This window comes from Herpailurus yagouaroundi, unplaced genomic scaffold (assembly GCF_014898765.1).
Source record: "Herpailurus yagouaroundi ecotype Mexico unplaced genomic scaffold, PumYag 29, whole genome shotgun sequence".
NCBI classification, from domain to species: Eukaryota; Metazoa; Chordata; class Mammalia; order Carnivora; family Felidae; genus Herpailurus; species Herpailurus yagouaroundi.
In genome coordinates, this window is record NW_024412377.1 from 94,365,423 (window position 1) to 94,389,105 (window position 23,683).

At 36.8% G+C, this 23,683-nt stretch overlaps 1 protein-coding gene across 10 annotated transcripts in view; it reads right to left on the bottom strand.

Moving 5' to 3' along the window:
- Window positions 1-23,683, bottom strand: part of ATG10 (autophagy related 10) — a 267,932-nt gene that overhangs the window by 133,963 nt on the left and 110,286 nt on the right. The window lies entirely within an intron of this gene.

Genomic DNA, 23,683 nt, shown 5'->3' on the forward strand with positions numbered 1-23,683 from the left:
GTTCCTATACCCTACTCTAATTTCAATCCTCATTAGATGGCTTCAACTTTTGTTCTCACCAAAATAAATCCCCAAATTCAAATAGTAACATTCTTATTGATAATACTTTCTACAAACATGCCAAAAAATTTATCTGCTGGATATACTAAAAAGCATCCATGAGTATAAAGGGAATAAAACAAGAATTAGATAGTTTATTTTTAACCCAACCATTTCCTTTCATTGTAACAAGTGATTTGGGTTGGATTAGGTTCTACAAGCTCCACCTCCAACTTCTAAGTATAAAAAGCAGTCTCCATAAATCAAGCAAAGATATCCAAAGGAAACTTGGTGTAATTCACAGCTTTGCAAAAGGCCCACTCTATGCTTCAGGTTTAACTGTGAGCAGACAAATTAGAAAATGTGTGAAGAGGGCATTTGTGTTCTATGTCACTCTCTCAGTGGCTCCTGTTGGCAGGAACACAGTACTGAAGTAATCTACAACCACGTTAGGAATTTCCAAGATCTCTCCCCTGCCAAGTTACAATTCCTTTTACCAAGCTGAAGAATTATCTATTAAAGAACTGGGGGCATGACCTCTTCAGGAAAAGTGCTCAGGAAAAGGTATAACCCTTACTCTTAGGTCCATGTTAGGGTTATTGAACTCTATTTTGCTGAATGCAATTTTATCATTTCACTCATTTAACAAATATTTTGAAGACTTGTGAGCATAGTTCATAAGATTTTCAAACAAATTCAGGGTAATAAATATGGATCTTCCTACCAGAAATACTGTAACCTTTTAAACCTAAATGGGCAGATAACACTTACACTCTCAAGCCTGGCTCAGGCCACTTGACCTCCACACAATCTTACTGACTCTTGTCCTAAATCTTGACTGAGTTTCAGTCATTTCTCTCAGCCAAGTACTTAGTTTTTTGTTCAGCCATGGGAGATAATGGGGGAGGGGAAGGAAAAAAAAAAAAAAGAGGTTAGAGTGGGAGAGAGCCAAAGCATAAGAGACTGTTGAGAACTGAGAGCAAACTGAGGGTTGATGGGGGGTGGGAGGGAGGAGAGGGTGGGTGATGGGTATTGAGGAGGGCACCTTTTGGGATGAGCACTGGGTGTTGTATGGAAACTAATTTGACAATAAATTTCATATATAAAAAAAAAAAAGAACAGGGATTCTCATTTATCTTTAGATTTCTAGGAGTTTGTACAAGGCAGAACATAATAAATATACAGCATATTTGTAGTATGAAAAAAAAATGTTGCCTAGAAAAGAGTATACTATCAACAAAGAGTGAAATTTGTTAGAAGAAAGAGGTGGGACTAATAAAAACAAAACAAAGAGAAAATGTGAAAGCAAAGATTCCCTTTCATCTCTTTTATCCACCACCAAAATCAACCTCCATCAAGAGACCCTGGTAAAGGTGATTAGATGAATTCCCCTTAATTGAGTCATTTCCATCATATTCAAGATTTGCCTAAATTGAAAACACAAATACTCTTTCTACACTTTTCCCAAACCTAAGTCCTAGATATGTATTTAGTGATTTTGTGACTATTTTGTGACTTTTTCCTCATGCCTCAGCTTTTTCCACAGGCTCCAAAAGTTCCTGCTGGACTAATGTTCCCTGGGAAGACTGCGGCATTGGATACGTTCCCACAACCTGGCCAAAAAACATCAGTGGATCCAACCTGACTACCAATTATCCAGGTTAGCTTCTACTATATAAAACAACTAATGGAGAATCACTAGGCTCTACATTTTGTGTAAATTGCAGTGAGTCAAACATTTCTGAAACATTAGGTAATTTCTAAGTCTTGTCAACAATCAATCTTTCCACCTAAACTTACTGATCATCTAGTGGGTGCACACTACAATCCTGGTGGAGTCTATTTACAAGGAAATCTGTCATACTACAGGAGTAGCAGCCCCTCCAATCTATGAATTCAGAGCTATCAAACAGCTCTTCATGAGGACACACACACACACACACACACACAACACACACACAACACACACACACACACACCACACACACACACACACACACACACACACACACACACACACACACACACTAAGCAGTAAATTCCTGAAGCCAAATAATTCAAGTGTTTCTGTTTCCAAGGAATTTTTTTTTCTTTTTCTTTTTTGGTCTGTTAGTTCTCTCTGACTACTTGAATGTTAAGGGACTATTCTATTGTAAAATAATTGTTTTTCCAAAGAAAATCATGGGAATAAAATAGTCATCTTTATTGTTTAAAAAAAGTCACAGTAACTCAGAAAGCCTTACAAATCAAAGAATCACAGCAACCCCATTCTACCACACACTGTAGTATATGCACAAACATTATAATAATATTCTTATGCATTAACAATAATTTATAATGGCTAAAAATTCATTTGTCTTTTAATTGCTTTAAAAGTATTATCACAATTGAGGGGCGCCTGGGTGGCGCAGTCGGTTGGGCGTCCGACTTCAGCCAGGTCACAATCTCGCAGTACGTGAGTTCGAGCCCCGCGTCAGGCTCTGGGCTGATGGCTCGGAGCCTGGAGCCTGTTTCCGATTCTGTGTCTCCCTCTCTCTCTGCCCCTCCCCTGTTCATGCTCTGCCTCTCTCTGTCCCAAAAATAAATAAAAAAATGTTGAAAAAAAAATTTTAAAGTATTATCACAATTGAAAAGTAAAATTTATTCAAGTGAAAGGAGCACTGGTCCATGAAAATTTGAAGAGAAAATTAGTTTAGGACATATATTTCATCTAAAATAGAAAGCTCCTTCCAAATTTTGGTCTTCTCTTCTTGCAGTTTATAGTCAGGTGACAATCTTAAGGCTTTATTAACTGAACAATACCAGTATTGAAGGAATTTTATTTGAATTTCATATGCATAAGGTAGCTCAAAGTCTCCACAATTTAGAGTCAGTAATATGATTATCAATTAAAGAGTTCAGACCTGAATTCTAAGGCGAAACAAAAGATAGAATACTTTAGGAATCCATGGCCTTCCTAGAACTCTTCCAGGGATTCAAATTTCACTAATACTGCATCCCAAGACATATGCCTCCTTGAAACTCTCCCCTCTGTTCCCTTTAATGACAACCCTACCCCCTGGCTTTTCTCCTAAAACTATGGACATCCTTCTCACTTGCTTTAGTTAACTCTTTTTTTCTCTACTTATATTTTAAATATTTCTTTCCCCCAGATTTCTGTCTCCAGACATTAGTATGCTTCACTTTACTTACTCTTTCTATTAATCTCAAACATTCCATGACTTCAGGTTTTTTTATATCCAGATATGAATCTCCTACCAAGATCACTCTTTTGAAGTTTAGATAAATGCACATCTCCAACTGGATGTCCCATGGCATCTCAGTTCAGTGTGTCCAAAATACAACCCATTATCTTTTCACTGAAACTGCTCATCCTCATATCTTTCATGTCTTAGTTAAAGGTGTTAAAATTCATCTACAAGCATGTCTGGCATTCAGAAGAATTTAAATTTGAAAATAAAAATTTACTGAATTCATGAAACTGGTCAGCTGGTCAACAACTATTAATTGAGTCTATTACTATAACCAGGCACTATGCCAGGTGCTGGGGAATATAGATATAAGCATGAAAGACAAAGTCCCTGCCCTCATGGAGATTAGTCTAATGGAGAAAACAGCCATTAAATAATTACAAGTATAATTAATTTTTCCTTTAATTATACTTGTAATTACAAGGAAAAAAATAACCTGCCCAATCACCCAAAGCAGAAAACTCAAAAATTTCTTCAATAGTTTTCTTTCCTTCAAACTCAATTTCTAATTAGTACCCAGATCTTATTAGTTCCCTCCCTGAAATCCATCTGATTTATACCTTGCTCTCCACCATTACTATCTTGCTCAATTCAAGCTTCATCATCTCTTTCCTTTAACTGGTCTCCCTGACTGCAACCTCTCCTCTTTCTGTTCTAGTAATGACACTGTTATCTTTACACATTATAACTATGATGGTGTCACAATCCTCCTGAAAACCATTTATGGGTCCTATTTAGCATGAAGATTAAAGCCCCAGATCCGTGGTTTTCGTGATTCTCAATGTCCAGTCTTCATGTGCCTTTCCAAACTTATTACATCTTTCTCAATCCCTCATACCCTGGTCTCTAGCCATATCGCACCTACATTCTCTCAGAACTTCTTTTTCAAATACTCGATCTGTGAAAAATAAAATCGGCTGGAAGACACTGGATTCCTGCCTTTAGAATCCTGGCAAAATCATATGAGTAAAATTCCCTTTTCTTGATGCAAGAGGTCAAGGAGGGAGATAGTTACCAAAAGTCATGTACTTTGAGAGTACCAGGCCAGATTAAGAGTAGACAGCTCAGTGGGGCACCTGGGTGGCTCAGTCAGTCAAGCACCGGACTCTTGACATCAGCTCAGGTCATGATCTCATGGTTTCATGATTTTGAGCCCTGCACCAGGCTCTGCGCTGACAGGGTGGAGCCTGCTTGGGATTCTCTCTCTCCCTCACTCTTTACCCCTCCCCCACTCATGCTGACTCAGTCTCTCTCAAAATAAATAAATAGCCTTAAAAAAAAAAAAAGACTCAAAGCTCAAAGACAGGTCAGTTATCTAAAATGAATATGATGTCAACCAGGATATGAACAATAAAACCAGACTGGACAGACATCAAACATTGTAGAAGAAAAAGTATCTAAGGCAGACAATGGGAAAATGAAACCAAAAGTAGTAAGTTCAAAGCCAAAGGTAGATGACATCAATGGATTTTGTAAAATCTGATTCACACAGTTGCCAATATTAGTATTGGCAATTTATTTTTTTAATGTTTATTTATTTTGAGAAGAGAGCACACACACACGTGAGCAGGGCGGGGGGTGGGGGTAGGCAGAGAGACGGGGAGAGCGAGAATAGGCTCTGCAGTCACCAACTGTGAGACTGTGGGGCTCGACCTCACCAAACACAAGATCATGACCTGAGCCGAAATCAAGAGTGGGACACTTAACCGACTGGACCCCCCAGGCACCGCACTATTGGCAATTTGTTCTTCAAGATTCCTCTCCATGAAAACCATCTGTCACCCAACCCCATTCTGTTCCCTAGCTAATCCTTTTCTCCACAAGGCTCCCAGATTCCTTTGTATTTGCTGCCATTATGACAATCAGCACACTCGATCACAATTACTTGCTTACAGGTCTGTTAACTCAGGTAAAATATTAGCAACATGAGGGAAGGGGCTATGTTTTATTCATCCTTTCATCCTCAATGGGAAGACACAGTAAGTTTGTTAAATTAATGAATAAATATAATGAAGTTATTAGTGAACAAATAAATGAGTACAGTAGTCCTAATTTAATGGTACCTAATAAGTACAAATATCTATTAAACTTAGAAATTGACTTTAGAAGCTTGTTGCTCTTGATTATAGAATAGTGTGGATAGAGGAGAGAAAAAATACTTTTTCTTGGCTTTAACTAAAGAATTCAGAAGTGAGACTCAAAAAGAAATGTTCACATAACTCAAGAAAGGTGCAAGTAAATACAGTTAGAAAATTATCACAATGTCAATATGAAGCGCAAGAAAGGTGCAAGTAAATACAGTTAGAAAATTATCACAATGTCAATACGTTGCCGTTCAATAATGCCTTGTTTTGCTTTGCTTTTAAATAGTTATATCCTAGTGAGGCAATGATATAACACACATTCCACTCACTGGTTTATTCCTAAGCATTAATGGCTTAGTTGCTGAAGCCACCCTCCCCCTCAACATTCCTGGCATGAAATATAAAACACAAACACTTGCAATATACATATAAAATGTATACTATGTGGCTATTCATTTACTGATAAGAGAAATCCTTGCTTACCATTAGCCCTGAGACTAGAAGCATAAGTGTAAATACAATTCATAAATTATATTTCATAAAACAAATTTTATTTTATAAATAAATAAAATTATTCTTCTCTACTTTAACCAAGAACCAATTTTAACCAAATATCTGCATCACTTGAATAATCATAACTACTATTTACTTATCTCAAAATCTTCTTGCAAACATACACAACTGAAATTTTATAATCTTTATGGCACATAATTCAATGCCAACTACCCTTTAGAAATGCAATATGAATTTGATAATACTTAGAAATAAATGGGTTGGATTAGATGACCTCAACAGTACCTTCTAGATAGATTCCATATTATTATTTTTTTATTTTTTTAATGTTTATTTATTTTAGAGACAGAGCGAGCACAAGCCGGGGAGGGGAAGAGAGAGCCAGAGACAGAATCTGAAGCAGGCTGCAGGCTCTGAGCTGTCAGCACAGAGCCCGACGTGGAGCTCAAAACCACGAACCGTGAGATCATGACCTGAGCCAAAGTCGGACACTTAACCGACTGAGCCACCCAGGCACCCCTGATGGATTCCATACTATTACAATTATTTTATATTAAATAAATAGAGACTATCAGGTAGAGTGGAACAGGCATTTTACAATCAAGAATATCAATCTGGCTATATGCCAAGTTAGCAAACCTGCCTTTAAACTACACAGCCGTGTACCAGCAAGAATTATCAGTCAGCACCCTTACTTTTTGTACATGTTATGCTCTCAGTCTTTTGCCTGGTCCCATCTTGTACCCATTCCAAGTCTCTTAGGGAGTCTGACCTTGCTTATTCCTCTCCTGGATCTGCAACTGCTACTGCTCCTCTGATTTCCCTCCCAAACTAGTGTCTGTACTTGGCCTTCAGATCTGGATCCAGTAACATCCCAACCTGATCCAATTTGCCATGAAAGACTCTACCCTCTCCTGATCTATGTGACCAGCTCTATGACTAAATTTGGCCTCACCTACCCAAGAGGGAAATGTGCAAGATAACTTGTCAAGGGTCACAGAGTAGGTGGGATGGAGAACCATGTATCTAAAATATGATGCAGTGTGATGTAATAGAAAATCAATAGAACTCAGAGCTGAAGGACAGATTTGAATCCTTACTCTGCCTTTAATGGCTGAGGACATGAACCTGGACAAAATGTTGAACTATATGGCATACAAAGAGTTCTCCCTATTCAATACAACTTACTATGAAAACTTTTTATCATATACAAAAGTATAAAACCAGTAAAATGTCCTTGAGCCATCTGTAGAACTATGAACACTGGCCAATCTTGTCTCATCTACTCCCCCAACAATACTTTTTTCCCCTAAAGCAAACTCTAGGTCTCATTGTTTATCTGAAAATTTCATTTTTGTATATTAATAACACAAATCAATTGTTATTATCAAATCTAACAAAGTTAACACTAATTCCATAAAATCACCTAATGCCAAGCTACGTTTAAATTTCCTAAATTGACAACAAAACTAAAAGGCAGCCTATGGAATGGGAGAAGATATTTGTAAATGACATATCAGATAAAGGGTTAGTATCCAAAATCGATAAAGAACTTACCAAACTCAACACCCTCCAAAAAAAAAATAATATAGTGAAGAAATAAGCAGAAGACATGAATAGACATTTTTGCAAAGAAGACATTCAGATGGCTAATAGACACATGAAAAGATGTTCAACATCACTTATCATCAGAGAAATGCAAATCAAAACTATGATGAGATACCAGCTCACACCTGTCAGGATGGCTAAAATTAACAACACGAGAAAAAAGAGGTGTTGGCAAGGATGTGGAGAAAGGGGAATCCTCTTGTACTGTTGGTGAGAATGCAAACTGGTGCAGCCACTCTGGAAAACAGTGTGGAGCTTCCTCAAGAAACTAAAAATAGAACTACCCTACAACCCAGCAATTGCACTACTCGGTATTTACCCAAAGGATAAAAAATATACATTCAAAGGGATACATGCACCCCAATGTTTATAGCAGCATTATCAACAATAGCCAAACTATGGAAAGAGCCAAAGTGTCCACTGACTGATAAATGAATAAAGAAGATGTGTTATGTATATATAATGGAGTATTACTCAGCGATCCAAAAGAATGAAATCTTGCCATTGCAATGATGTGGATGGAGCTAGAGTGTGTTATGCTAAGTGAAATAAGTCAGTCAGAGAAAGATAAATACCATATGATTTCACTAATATGTGGAATTTAAGAAACAAAACAGATAAACATTTGGGAGGGGGGAAGAAAAAAAGAGAAAGGGAAACAAACCATAAAAGACTTTTAAAATATTTTTTAATGTTTATTTATTTTGGGGAGAGAGAGAGAGAGAGAGAGAGAGAGAGAGAGAGACAAAGCACAAATGTGGGAGGGGCAGAGAGAAATGGAGACAGAATCCGGAGCAGACTTTAGGCTTGAACTGTCAGCACAGAGCCTGATGCAGGGCTCGAACCCATGAGCCATGAGATCATGACCTGAGCCAAAGTCGGACGCCAAACCACTGAGCCACCTAGGAATCCCTAGAGACTCTTAAAGACAGAAGACAAACAGCATTGATGGAGGGAGGCGGGTAGGGGATGGGCTAGATAAGTGATGGGTATTAGGAAAGCACTTGTTATGATGAGCAATGGGTGTTGTTTGTAAGTGATGAATCACTGAATTCTACTCCTGAAACCAATATTGCACTGTTTGTTAACTAACTAGAACTTAAATAAAAATTAAAAAAAAAAATTCCTAGATTGAACACCAAAAATTCAAACAATTCAATTAAAAAATGGTCAGAGGGCCTGAACAGACATTTTTCCAAAGATGGCCAACAGACATGAAAAGGTATTCAACATCATTAATCATCAGGGAAATGCAAATCAAAACCACAATGAGACACCACTTTACACCTGTCGGAATGGCTAAAATAAAAAAGACAAGAAATAACAAGTGTTGGTGAGATGTGGAGAAAAAAGAGCCCTTGTACACTATTAGTGGGAATGTAAACTGGTATTGCCTCTGTGAAAATAGTATGGAGGTTCCTCAAAAAATTAAAAAATAGAAATACCACATGATATAATAATTACACTGCTGGGTATTTATCCCCCCAAAAATGAAAACACACATTTGAAAAGATAAATGTACTCCCATGTTTATTGCAGCATTATTTATGATAGCCAAGACAAGGAAATAACCCAAGTGTCCATCAATAGACAAATGGATAAGAAAGATGTTAGGCACACACACACACACACACACACACACACACACACACACACACTGGCATATTAGACAGCCATACAAAAGGATGAGATCGTGCTAGGTACAATAACAAGGATGAACCTAAAGGGTATTATGCTAAGTGAAATAAGTCAGCCTGAAGAAGACAAATACTGTATAATTTCATCCATATGTGGAATCTAATAAAACAAATGAGCAAACAAACAAAAAGCAGAATTAGATTGATGGTTACCAGAGAGGAAGGGGTTAGTGGGCAAAATGGATGCAGGGGAGAGGGAGATACAGATTTCCACTTTCCAAATGAATAAGTAACAGGAATAAAAGGTACAGCATAGGGTATACATCAATGACACTGTAATAGGTTTATGTGGTGATAGATGGTAGCTACAACTGAGGCAGGCACAGCACAATGTATGAACTTGTCAAATTGCTATGTTGTACACCTAAAACGAATGCAATATTGTGTATCAACCATAGTCAATTTAAAAATGAAATCATGGATTGTCTAAAACTTTTCTTTTAAATTTTTCATAGTTTGTTTTTCCTAAATAGGATCCAACTAAGAGCTACACATTCTATAACATTTTCTATTAGACAGTAAGGGAGAAAGCCTCTAATAGGCATTAACTTGACTTGTTAAATCTGTGATTTGTTATGAAATTGAGGACTTCACTCATCAAAAATCTCTAGATCTATGCTGTTCAAAATAACAGCACTAGCTACCCGTGGTTACTTAAATCAACTAAAATCATGTAATATTAAAAATTCAGTTTCTCAGTCATACTAGCCACATTTCAAGTGCTCAATAGCCACATGTAGCTAGTAGCTACCATACTGAATTACCAAGCTACAGAATATTTCCCCCATTAGTAAGTGAATAGTCATATGATATCCATTTTACATCACTGCAGGAAATTCAACTGGGTTATGCTGCACTAGTATCTAAAGAGAAGACATACCTATGCATCAATCATACTTTCACTTCACAGAACTTAGAAAACAAGTCTCAATATAATGTGCAGAATTATTGAGGGCTCATTAGAGTCATTTAAGACCAACTAGACCATTTCTGGTCCAGGGTCCTTAGATGTGGCTTCTCAAAAAGACTGACCACCACAAAATAACCTACAATTGGGCTATGCCTCCAAAGTTTACTTGTAACTTCTTTTGAACTTTAAATTATTTTGTTCAGGTTCCAGGCTACTGTTAAAATCTCAACTCAAAACATGGTTGGGACACCTGGGTGGTGCAGTCAGTTAAATGTCTGATTCTTGGTTACTAGTAAGGTCGTGATGTTGCAGTTCGTGGGATTGAGCCCCATGTGGGGCTCTGCACTGACAGCACAAAGCCTGCTTGGAATTCTCTCTCTCTCTCTCTCTCTCTCTCTCTCTCTCTCTCTCTCCTTCTGCTCCTTCTTCTTCTCCTCCTCCTCCTCCTCCCCTACTTGCTTGTGCATTCTCTTTCTCTCAAAATAAAAAAATATCAACTTTAAAAAATGGTTGAGGGGCACCTGGGTGGCTCAGTGGGTTGGGCATCCGCCTTCAGCTGAGGTCATGATCTCACAGTCCGTGGGTTCAAGCCCCACGTCAGGCTCTGTGCTGATAGCTCACAGCCTGGAGCCTGCTTCAGATTCTGTGTGTCCCTCTCTCTCTCTCTGTCCTTCCCCCACTCATGCTCTCTCACTCTCTGTCTCTCAAAAATAAATGTTAAATTTTTATTTTTAATGGCTTAAATTTTATACAAAGAACAGGAGGAAAAAAACTATTATTGATTGCTATTGTGGACTAGCCTGGAAACCTAATAATTGTGTATAGTGTAACTTCAGTTTGTAAAAGTGCCCTGCAAGGGGGAGAAAAGACAGTGTCATTGGAAACATGTATCCCTCTCCTTTCTCCCCTTCTTCCACAGTGAAAAAGTAGTAACAAGGAAGGCAGAATGTTGGAAGACGTTTTATTTGGGAAAAGCCCTCCCCAGGCTGAGGTAAAATGGCTTGTCATATACATGGGATATATGTAAGTTAGGCATTGTAAATAAAAATCACAATTTCTAACAAAGGTAATCCCTTATAATTTATTTAAACTAAGGAATATAAAGGCTTTGCCTGATTATTCCCTCCTACACCACAGTCTCAAAAGAAAATTTCTTATTATGTAGGGTTAGTATAGGCCTTTCAAATCTTAAAAAAGATAGAAATCTTAGACTAAAAAGATTACTAGATTTGACTATACTTTTTCAATTATCTATGCCAGAGGTGCCTGGATGGCTGAGTCCGTTAAGCGTCTTACTTCAGCCCAGGTCAAGATCTCACGGTTTATGAGTTCGAGTCCCATGTCGGGCTCTGTGCTGACAGCTCAGGGCCTGGAGCCTGCTTCGGATTCTGTGTCTTCCTCTCTTTCTCTGCCCCTCCCCACTCACACTCTGTCTCTCTGTCTCTCTCAAAAATAAAATAAACATCAAAATAAATTTTAAATTATCTATGCCAAAAAAACATTGCAAACCAAGTTAAAATACAAAACCCAGGCAAAATATTTGTGATGTACACAACAAAGTGCTAACTAACATCCTTAGCAAATAAAGAATCTCAAACCAGCCACAAGTGAGTACCTTCAGAGCAAAATGGATGAAGAACAATAAGCAATTTATAAAGCAAAAAATACAAATGGCTAAAAAAACAGAAAAATTTTCTAACTTCACTGATAAACCAAGAAATACAATGAAAAACAAAGAGATACTTCTTTTTCCTATTGAACACACAAAAGAAAAACTTGATTTTAATTGGTAATCTCTAGCACTCACTAGAAGAGAGAGAGCTGCTAGAGAGAGCAGAACTACTGGCACCTCTAAGGTACAACTAGTGTCTTTCTCAGCCCCTAAGAGAGTATAATACACTTGGAAGTAAGTCTTCACCCCAGTAAAAATGCAAAATCCATCACATAAATGTAAAGCATCATTCTCAATAGTTATGGTGGAGAATTTTATCAAGGGAAGGGGCATGAAAAACTTAAAAACTTTACTTTTTATGTAATATTACTTTATCTCTATTATATTTCACATTAAGGCACTTGAAAGCCCTTTTAGTCTGCTAGTCGGCATCTTCTCTGCAATGCTTCTTGGCACTGACTCATTAAGTATTCTTCATCTGATTCAAGGCAAAATATGCTTCTGATCAAATATGCACTCACATGCTCTTTGGCAAGCTACAAACCAAATTAGAAAAATCATAAATCTGGTGCTAAATGTTCTGGAGGGATGGTATATGCTATACCTTCCTTATCAGAAAAGCACACATATGGATTGCAATATGTCAACAAACCCCGTCTGTGACTTTTCTCACTCCTAATTTTAAAAATCATAGATCAATAAAATAAACTATATTACTATATTTGGGTTAATAACTAACAAACCTAACTCCTTACTTCTCAAATGGAAATCATTCAAAATTACTTTGAAAGACACTTGAAATGTACTTGAAATGTACATTTCAATAACTAGATCTGCATAAAAGTTAAAAATAAATACATTTGATATCCCAAGGCTGGTACCAATTTTAATATCACTAACCACTTATACATATGGTTCTCCAAAGAAAGTTTGCTGTTAAATAGTCTATAAAATCATTCTATCACTGTGAATATGCCCTTTCATTTAAGAAAACCTTCAGTTTCCCAATTTACATCAATAAAAGAACATAACAAAAATGAACATCACTAACCTTTAACCATATATGCAAATGTGCATTTTCATGCCAGTTTTGTCATGCCAGTTTCATTTCACATGAAAATCATTTTAAAGGTTTTTCAATAATTAAAGCATTAGTGTCCAATAAACCATGTACATGGTAAACAAAATTCTTTGCAATTCATAAGGAATCAGGCAGGGCCTAAAAATACAATTCTGTAAATGATCATCTGGTAAAATGAACAAAGACTGAATTTTGCAAAATGAGACTTAGGTATATACTTATACTGCAAAAGAATGAATCTTTCAATTAAAGTAATAAAATGCATTAATCAAAATTCTGCAAATAAGACTATCAAAAATTACTTTAAAATATATATATAATAATCTATGATCATTAAAGTGTCTATACAAAAGATGCTAAAACCTCTCAAATATATTTCATAAAATAATGGTTATCATCAATTTTAGAAAACTCATTACAATCATCATTCAGTAAATATTCACTTCAGGACCTATACATGCAAAGTTCTGAGCTATGCACCATGAAGAGCAGAGATGGTAAGACATCTTTCTGGGACTTGCCAAGGAGAAAACAATCTAACAGTAAGGATAAGACATAAATATCCTAGACCCATGGAATTCACAGCTCAAGAGAGATGTTCAAGTTTATTTAACCCAATATATATGTAACTACTCATGAAAAATCTTGTGTTCCAAACAGGAAAATTTCTTTCTGATTTGTTAAAAGTTCACTTTATGCCTACATAAAATAATCAGAAGCCTTCTCTTCTCTTGAATCAATTATTCCACTTATAAAATATTCTACATACCCTTTACATGCTTACCTTTTATTATGTTGATTTTATCTTGAACAAAACACACATACACATACAGCAAATATTTATCATCCATTATTTGTTGTGAATATTTTACCTGCTACAATTTTTCCTTTAACCTTATTCATATTTTGCTATTGTTTTTTGTTTTGTTTTGTTTTCTCTTTTTGATGCAGGAAAATCTACAGATCATTTCTTCATGGTTTCTATCTTGAGGCCATTCTTAGAAAAATTACAGTGTCACCAGTGTTTTCATCTACTAGTTATATGGGTTCATTTAAAAACTGTGTAACTATTCAGTCCATCTGGGGCTTTATTCTCAGGCATACTGTGATATAAAGGGTTCAATTTAATTATTTTCCACATGCTTATAACATTAACACTGAATAGAAAATAACAAAAATGTTTTTTATTTTTTTTATTTTTTATTTTTTTAAATTTTTTTTTCAATGTTTATTTATTTTTGGAACAGAGAGAGACAGAGCATGAACGGGGGAAGGGCAGAGAGAGAGGGAGACACAGAATCAGAAACAGGCTCCAGTCTCCGAGCCATCAGCCCAGAGCCTGACGCGGGGCTCGAACTCACGGACCGCAAGATCATGACCTGGCTGAAGTCGGACGCTTAACCGACTGCGCCACCCAGGCGCCCCACAAAAATGTTTTTTAAGGGAAAGAGAAAAGAGAAGAAAAGAAACAATGAGAATCATGTCCAAAAACAAGAACAATTAAGCTAGCATCAGATTTCTCCACAGCAACTTTCAACAACAGAGGACAAGTGACCAGTGTTCGCAGAGTTCTGAAGAAAAGAAATTATGTCCCAAGAGCAGTCTGCCTAACCACGATGACTACACAGGATAAATACAACAAAAGACATTCTCAACATGAAACAGCCACCACTGAGACCTTCATAAAGAATTCTGCTTAAAGGGGTGGCTCAGTTGGTTGAGCGTCCAAGTCTTGATTTTGGCTCAGGTCATGATCTCACAGTTCATGGGTTTGAGCCCCATGTCGGGATATGCACTGACAGCATGGAGCCTGCTTGAGATTCTCTGTCTCCCTCTCTCTCTGCCCCTGCCCCACTCTCTCTCTTTCAAAAATAAATAAAATATTTAAACAATTTTAATATAATTTATTGTCAAGTTAGCTAGCATACAATGTATACAGTGTGCTCTTGGCTTCAGGAATAGATTCCCATGATTCCTCACTTACATACAACACCCAGTGCTCATCCCAAAAAGTGCCCTCCTCAATACCTATCACCCATTTTCCCCTCTCCCAGCCTCCCCATCAACCCTCAGTTTGTTCTCTGTATTTAAGAGTCTCTAAACGGTTTGCCTCCCTCTCTGTTTGAAACTACTTTTCCCCCTTCCTTTCCCACATCGTCTTCTGTTAAGTTTCTCAACTTCCACACATGAGTGAAAACATGATATCTTTCTCTGACTTATTTCTCTTAGCATAATACCCTCCATTTCCATCCAAGTTGTTGCAAATGGCAAGATTTTATTCTTTCTCATTGCCAAGTAGTATTCCATTGTATATATAAACCACATCCTCTTTATCCATTCATGAGTTGGTGGACATTTGGGCTCTTTCCATAATTTGCCTATTGTTCATAGCACTGCTATAAACATCAGGGTACATGTGCTCCTATGAATCAGCACTCACTCCTATATAACCTTGGGTAAATTTCTAGTAATGCTATTGCTGGGTCATAGGGTACTTTTATTTTTAATTTTCTGAGGAACCTCCACACTGTTTTCCAGAGTGTCTGCACCAGTTTGCATTCCCACCAACAGTGCAAGTGGGTGTCCATTTCTCCACATCTTTACCACATCTGTTGTTGCCTGAGTTGTAAATTTTAGCCATTCTGACCTGTGTGGTGTGGTATCTCATTGTGGTTTTGATTTGTATTCCCCTGATGATGAGTCATGAGTATCTTTTCATGTATCTGTTGGCCATCTGGATGTCTTCTTTGGAAAAGTGTCGATTCATGTCTTCTGCCCATATCTTCATTAGATTATTTTCTTTTTGGATGTTGAGTTTGGTAAATTCTTTATAGATTTTGGATACTAACCCCTTATCCGATATGTCATTTGCAAATATCTTCTCCCATTCCATCAGTTGCCTTTTAGTTTTGCTGATTGTTTCCTTTGCAGTGCAGAAGCTTTTTATCTTGATGAGGTCTCAATAGTTCATTTTTGCTTTTATTTTCCTTGCCTTCAGAGATGTGTCAAGTAAGAAGTTGCTGTGGCTAAGGTCAAAGAGGTTGTGGCCTGTTTTCTCCTCTAGGGTTTTAATAGTTTCCTGTCTCACATTTAGGTCTTTCATCCATTTTGAGTTTATTTTTGTGTATGGTGTAAGAAAGTGGTCTAGTTTCATTCTTCTGCATGTTGCTGTCCAGTTCTCCCAGCATCATTTGCTAGAGACTGTCTTTATTCCATTGGATACTCTTTCCTGCTTTCTCAAAGATTAGTAGATCATACATTTGTGGGTCTGATTCTGGGTTCTCTATTCTATTCCATTGGTCTATGTGTCTGGTTTTGTGCCAATACCATACTGTCTTGATGATTACAGCTTGGTAGTAGAGGCTAAAGTTTAGACTAAAAAAATTTTTTTATTAAAAATTTTTTTAATAATTCTAATAACAGAAACTAAAATATAAATCAAATGTAAAATTCAAGGGTTAAAACGTCAAGGAAAAAAAATCATAGTGAGTACTGAATTCTAGTTAATTATATTCCAGTTAAATATAGAACTAGAATTAAACAACTATAAACCTTAATTACAAAACAGAATGTAAATGTTATAAAGCTCAAATAAGTAAAAATAATGTGTAACAACCAAAAATAGGGAGAGGACAGGAAGGTAGAGTATATATGCACATCTTTCAAAACAGATCACATATAAAGTCTAAACAGAAATTTGCATCTTAAAATCATGGCTCTAACCTCATGTATCCATAATCTCTTTACAGATATTCCAAAATATATACTACCTCTTACAGTGAAGTACATATTTGGAAGTTCAACAATTGTTTAAGTACTTTTAGTATCCTTTCCTTTTTATAAATTAAAGTGAAAATAGATTGAATCCTTTTTATTTACAGTAACAGACATAGTATGATCAACAGATCAATGGGTTACCCTTTTTTTTTTTTAAGATTTTAGTTTTAAATAATGCCTATGCCCAACATGAAACTTGAATTCAACAGATCAATGGAAAGGAAAGAAAGAGGGAAGGACGAGGAAGCAGAGAGGGAGGAACTGTATTTTTCGCTATCTAATGTATTATGGTGGGTATCTGAGGGGTGATTTTTGAATTTCTTCTTTGTATTTTAATTTTTTATAATGAACTTACATCATTATACAAGGATAACAGTGATTTTTTTCCCTGTTATAAAAAATCAAACTAAAAGTAGACATAAAATAAAGACAAATAATCAAGATTACAAGGGTATTACAATCTTCTGGAAGCTACAAAATTGTGTTTGATACACAAACAACAAACCTGGATATCAAGATTATAGTTCATACATTTGAGCCAAGAACCTCTCAGATTTTTTAACTTCTTATATACAGAGTTGTGAGGTAGAAGTCCACTTTATGGGGTGCCTAGGTGGCTCAGTCAGAGAGAGAGTCTCTCTCTCTCTCTCTCTCTAGGCCCCTCCCTAGCCTCAAATTAAAAAAAAAGTTTTTTTAATCCTTTGTATTTTAGGACACTACTAAAGCTCTGTGCATATTTAGGAAGCCTGATCACCTGAGTAAACAAACCCAGTGACCTCTGCTCAGTCCCATCTTCAACCGTCCTCTGCAACAGTGGACTCTGCAAAGACACCCTCCTTTACATTCTGGACAGTGCCTTGCACACAGCAGCCAGACAAACATTGTTAAGTGATGAACGGGGCATTCTCCTGACTGCTCTGATCTTTGTCAGTGTCTCTGCAGGCTTCTGCCCACACTTCTTTCTCTCCTTGCCCGCCTACACAGAGGCGTCCCCCAAGGGTGGCTCTCACTTCACTCCTCTTCTCAGTCTAGTTTCCCTGAATTATCGCATCCACTCTCAAACTCTAGGTCTGGCTCCTCTTCTGAGCTCCAAAACTAAAATGGGAAGTTTGTGCTAGACATCTCGACAAAGATGCTGTCCAGCATCCTGAATTTGACACGCTGAGGTTGAATTACCTTTCACCCACCCGCCCCTTCCCCTGTCTATCTCTCATCCCATTGCCAACCAGCGTCTCCCCTTAAGTCTCAAATGGGGGCAGTGGCAACATATTCAGCTTCCTGGTCACAGAGAATGAGAACCTGGCGGCTGTTTTCAACCCGTCCTTGTCCTGTGTCCATAATGTCTCTCACACACATTCCATCCTTCCTGCCCACACTGACATCATCTAACAAAAGCAGCACCCTATGATGAAAACACTACCAGGTCTGGACTCAAAAGACATAGCGTTTGAGTACAAGCTTTGCCCTGAATTTGCTTTGAGACCTTGTATACACTGACTAACATATTTTTAGTACAAATCTTTAAATCACAGGATAACTCTGAAATATCAAGTTATCTCCAACCTTAGGAACAGTAGTATTGTATATACTATATGTGTGTGAATACACACACACATATATACATAGATGGCTATAGAAACACATGTGCACACACACAAACATGTATGATATCTATACAAACACATGAAAAGCATTATTATTATCTAAGCTGGTATAATATCTCATCTGATCTTGCACAAAAATGTTCAGTTTTAATCTCGGTTCTCCAGGCAACCTTTTACCCTGAATGAAGGATTATTTTATTAAAACATCATTTGCTTCCTTTTAATGGTCTGAAATTTGTTCTCCTTTGCCAAAAGAATAAAACCAAAACTCTTTATATAGATTTCATAGTGCTCCTTTATCTGACCCCACCTTAGCTTTCTGACCTTATCTCCCAGTACACCCCCTCTATCACCCATGTTCTATCAAGACACAACACTATAACTTCTTTTCCCCAAATCCACCCTGCGTTTATACTGTTCCCTCCAGTCTAGAATTTCCATTTTAGGAAACCTCTCCTTCAAGGTCCAATTCAGATATCACCTTCTCAATAATATCTCCACAGATCTTCATCAAGATAAGTGGCCCATATTTTTAACCTTGTAAATAGAAAGATCTTTATAATTCTCTCTTCAACTAGGTTATAAATTCCTGAAGGACCGAGACTATGGCATATTCGCCTTTGACTCCGTTGCTTGTCGAGTCTAATACAGTTTATTATGCATTTAATGAACGTGTGTAGAATGGAAATGCACAAATAAGGCTCCTTTAAGTCTTTTAAATTCAAAGAATTAGAAGCATGTAGAAAGTTAAAACTATATTATATAGTGAAAATGTATAATCAGTAAATGATTAGGTGTACATATCTTTTTTAATGAAAATGGTGAAAAAAATTTAAAAATACATCATTAAAGCTTCAAGCTAAACAAAAAGATTGTTTGGTGCTCCCTCTGCTGGCTTTGCAGCAAGCTAAGAATATTGAACAATAACACTACAAAGAAGTAAACACAGATTCAGCTCATCTGCTCCCAGTATATACCTCCTACAAATAACCACAGTTGAAATTTTTAATTGAGTTCATTTGGAAATAACCCTATCTGCCAAAAAGTTGGTCTAAGAAAATTGTTTAAAAAGAGACCAAACCGATCTTATGATTTGAGTGGTAATAATTACTGCCAGAATTCCCGTTCATACCTTTGTTTTTTAACTAAACAACCTACTTTATGTATAAGCAATTTTCAAATTTAGCTGAAACTACTGAGAAACAAAGTAATTAATATATAGTTTTTAAGAACCGATGAGGAGCATAAAAGGTTAAATTCTCCCTGTGTTTCTAAACAGAGTTATTCTGAGTACCCTGAAGGCATTTAATTCCAAAACAGGAAGCCACATAGAGGAACACTTGGTTACACTAATGTTATGCAGATCTTTTGGAACATACTTTTCTAAACACTTGCTGAAAGAACCTTTTCTATACTGCACGCTATCACATGAAGTTGGAGGAGGGTCCCACGGATACTGTAGTGCACATACTGCTCAAATTGCCCTTTGTTACTTCTCTGTTTTCCTCCACTTTTCTTACTTTAAATGGTCTTCTGCTTGCCCATAGAAAGAGCGGTAAGAAAATCAGGTTGGGGTCAAGGCATGTTTATTCACATACCACAGTTCAGTTGTTTTGGCATATATGTGGCATAAGAGCTATGATACGGCTTATGGCGGTCAACTGTTTTAAAAAATGATTCAGAACTGTTGTCCCAGAAAGATTAACCTGAAACTAGCAGAGACATCTCTGCTAAAGGCTAGTGTCTTTTCTAATAAATTCGTGTTTCCTGTGCTTAAGGTTACTATAAAATCTCTTTAATCTAAAACATGTTAAATGAGACCTTACCCTTGTCGTTGAACAAAGGATAACAGTAAACCATAGGTGAGGGACACAGCAGTGCATTTATGTAATTGAGTCACATCGATGCTGGAGCTACCTCTGTTACAAAGCAAGCCACTTAACATGGTAGGCTCCATTTCCCAACCTTTCAAGTAAGGGTTAGACTACTAGTGACCAGAAAGATACTACTTGTGATTCTGTGACTAAACAAATGAACTAGATCCTAGGTCCACTTTAAGTTACAGGTATAAGGCAGAAAAAAAAAAAAAAAAAGGTGAGTGCATTTTTCATATGCCATTTGATCTCACACACCATTTCAATGCCATCCATGTTTAAAAATAGCTCTTTTTCTTAGTTTCTATCCTAGTTTATATTCAGTTATATTTTAAAGAAAGTAAATGATCACTGAGCAATTATCCTTCTGTGTTGGAAATTAAGGTTTCATGCACATTCTTGATTATCCATAAAAGTGAAATGAAGTTAATATTAAAAGCAGCAATATTAAAAGTCTAGTCAGAAGAAGCCCAATAGAAAAAAATAGTCAATATATTTCGATCTGCTTATACTTACTTTCAATGAATTTATGAAAATATTTATTCCATTCATAACATTTAGGCAGTAAGAATTTTGTTGAAATCAGCTATGAGAATGTCAAAATAGTATTTTTAAGCTATTCCACAGAGATTGGAAATTATTTTTCCTTAAGAAATCTCCATGTGAACAAGAACAAGGGTTTTAGCCATGACGGTGTACTACTGACAGCATTCTTGTGCTGGGTTACACAACTTTTACCCCCACCCTCACTGGGATTGCAGAGATAAGAGACTGGTTGGTGAGTGGGTACCATCCTGTTAGTGCCTCAGGACAACAGCAGCCAGGCCTAGAGGAAGAAGCAGAAGGTCAGAGCACAGAGGACATTCCCAGGCTCACTGTGACTCTGTCATCCAGTGCATGGCAAGTTCTAAAATGCTGAGCTGCTGTCTTTTGAGCAGGGCTGTCAAATCATTAGATTTGTTTTTGGAAATTCAGCTCATGAATATGTCCTCTAATGTTCAGAGGGCATCCCTGCTAAAATGTACAATTACATATAAGGCTATAGCAAAGAAACCCTTACAACCCAAAAGATTTATCAGCAATTCATCATACGGTGATTTATTTCACTTTAAATTATTGAATGCTCTATTCAGAAATGATACAACAAGGTTTCAGAGCTGTAAATTAGCTGGCAGTTAGACAATATCTTAAAAAGCATTCTGAAGTGTAGAAGAAAAATATTCAGAATATGTGATTCATTTTCATTTAACATAATATATATTCAATGTTGAATGAACAGAGGAAACATGATGTGGTTTGTTGTAAACTGGAAACAGTAATATCCAATAAACGTTACGCTTCTTTCATTCCTTATGGTAATCCATTTACCCTATTAGCCAATAGCAGTGCAGTAAACTACTGAACAACTTGTGAACATTTCTGTAGAGAAAATTTCATTCCTGAACGAAATTACTGACATTTTCTGCAGAGAAAATGTCAAGGAAGGCCATTTATCAGGCTCCAGCTGTGTTGATGTCATTATGTGCAAGTGTGTGACATCAAACACTGATATTATAAGGTGTTCATCATAATAATTCAGTCCCTTCTAGACTCCATGGACGCAGTATAAACTGATAACAATCAACTCATGTTATGTCACATTTATTTCATAACACCTACATCAATAAATACTACATATTTTGAAATAAAAATACATATAAACAAATATAACTTTATATCCTAAATGTTTTTCCTATGGAAAATAATAACAAAAGATTTTATTAATGATGATTCACTATAATTTCACATAGAACTTCAGTGATAAAACTTAAGTTCTATCTCCCGTTTAAGACCAGCAGGCCTCTAAAAGTATACTTCCTTAGACTCTTGCTTAAAAGTGAATTTAACGGGCGCCTGGGTGGCTCGGTCGGTTAAGCGTCCGACTTTGGCTCAGGTGATGATCTCACAGTTCGTGGGTTCGAGCCCCACTTCGGGCTCTGTGCTGACAGCTCAGAGCCTGGAGCCTGCTTCGGATTCTTTGCCTCCCTCTCTCTGACCCTCCCCTGCTCGCTGTCTTTCTGTGAAGAATAAATAGACATTTAAAAAAAAAAAAGTGAATTTAAGAAAATAAGGGTGTTTAAGAAAAAAAAATCAGTTGTTGTTTTTTTTTTTAAGTAGGCTCCAAGCCCAATGTGGGGCTTGAACTCACAACCCTGGGATCAAAGAGTTGGAGGCTCTACCAACTGAGCCACCCAGGCATCCCCAAAACTATTAGTTTTAAATTGTAACTCTATTCCATTGCCTTTAGCTAATCTCAATATGGCAGCCAAAACTAGTAGAGTAACTGGTCAATTTACATCACTATTTAGTTTGACTGCAAAATCAAATGTTAAATCAGTTTCCTGAATATTATACAGCAAAACAGGTTACTTTTATTTAATTTTTTATATTGACATTTTGTAAATGTACAAAGTTAGATCCAAAACCAATAGAAAATATTTTAGTATTATCTAAAAACATGTTGCTGAACAAAATAAGACACATACAATATGCACTATGTGATATATTTATATAATGTTAAGAAAAAAGAGACAAGGGCACCAGGCTGTCTCAGTCAGTGGAGCATGAGACTCATGACCTCAGAGTTGTAAGTTTAGGTCCCATGTTGGGTGTAAAGACTATGTAAAAATAAAATCCTTAGAAGAACAAACAAACAAACAAAAGAGGCAAAATGAGTCTAGTGTAGAAGTCAGATTAGTGTAACGATTAGACAGCAAGTAGTGACTGAAAGTGTCAAGAGGGGGATCCTGTGTTCTGTTTCTTTATCTGGGTATTGGATACATAGGTATCATCACTTTGTGATGAACACTCATTGAGCTTTAAACAAAACAAACTAAAACCTGTAGGCAGAAGCAATTGGGGAGTCATTGAAGTCCACCCCAGGCATACATACATGCACTGTAGTTTAGTATGGATGTCTAAAAGAAAGATGAATCTTTTAGGAGGGAAGCAGGACAAGAGAGACAAGCTGAGGAAGGGACCTATTAACAAGCCACAGATATGTGGTAGAAAAAGAAAAAGAAAGGGGCAGGCACATTTATGTAAGACTCAATCCCAATCCCCTAAACACAGCATGCGATAGATAAACTGAGAGGTTCATGGAATAAGGGCTGGGACTATGGACTCAATGGGGTCCCTGTTATATTAGGACCTCATTTTAGAATGCAAAGGGAATCATACTTGTTGATCTCCATGTACCAGATACTGTGCTAAAAGGTTTACAAAGAAATTATGTTACCATTTACTAGACCAAGGATACAGAAAGAGCTCAGAAGATGTTTACTAAATTTAATTGCCATAATCCTTACATAACAGATATTATCCTTGTCTGCAGATAAAGAACTTGAGGCCTGATGAGTTAGTTATTTGTGCAAGCTTTTAGAAAAAACAAGTGGTGGAAAAGCTCCGTCCTTTTTTCTTTGGGAGGAGTTGGGAAGAAACAAGGAAAGTGGCAAAAGTAACCGACCCCTCCATTTTAATTTAATCTTTCTCCCTGCAAAACAAGTCATGATCTTTAGAAGGCATGGTGCAAGT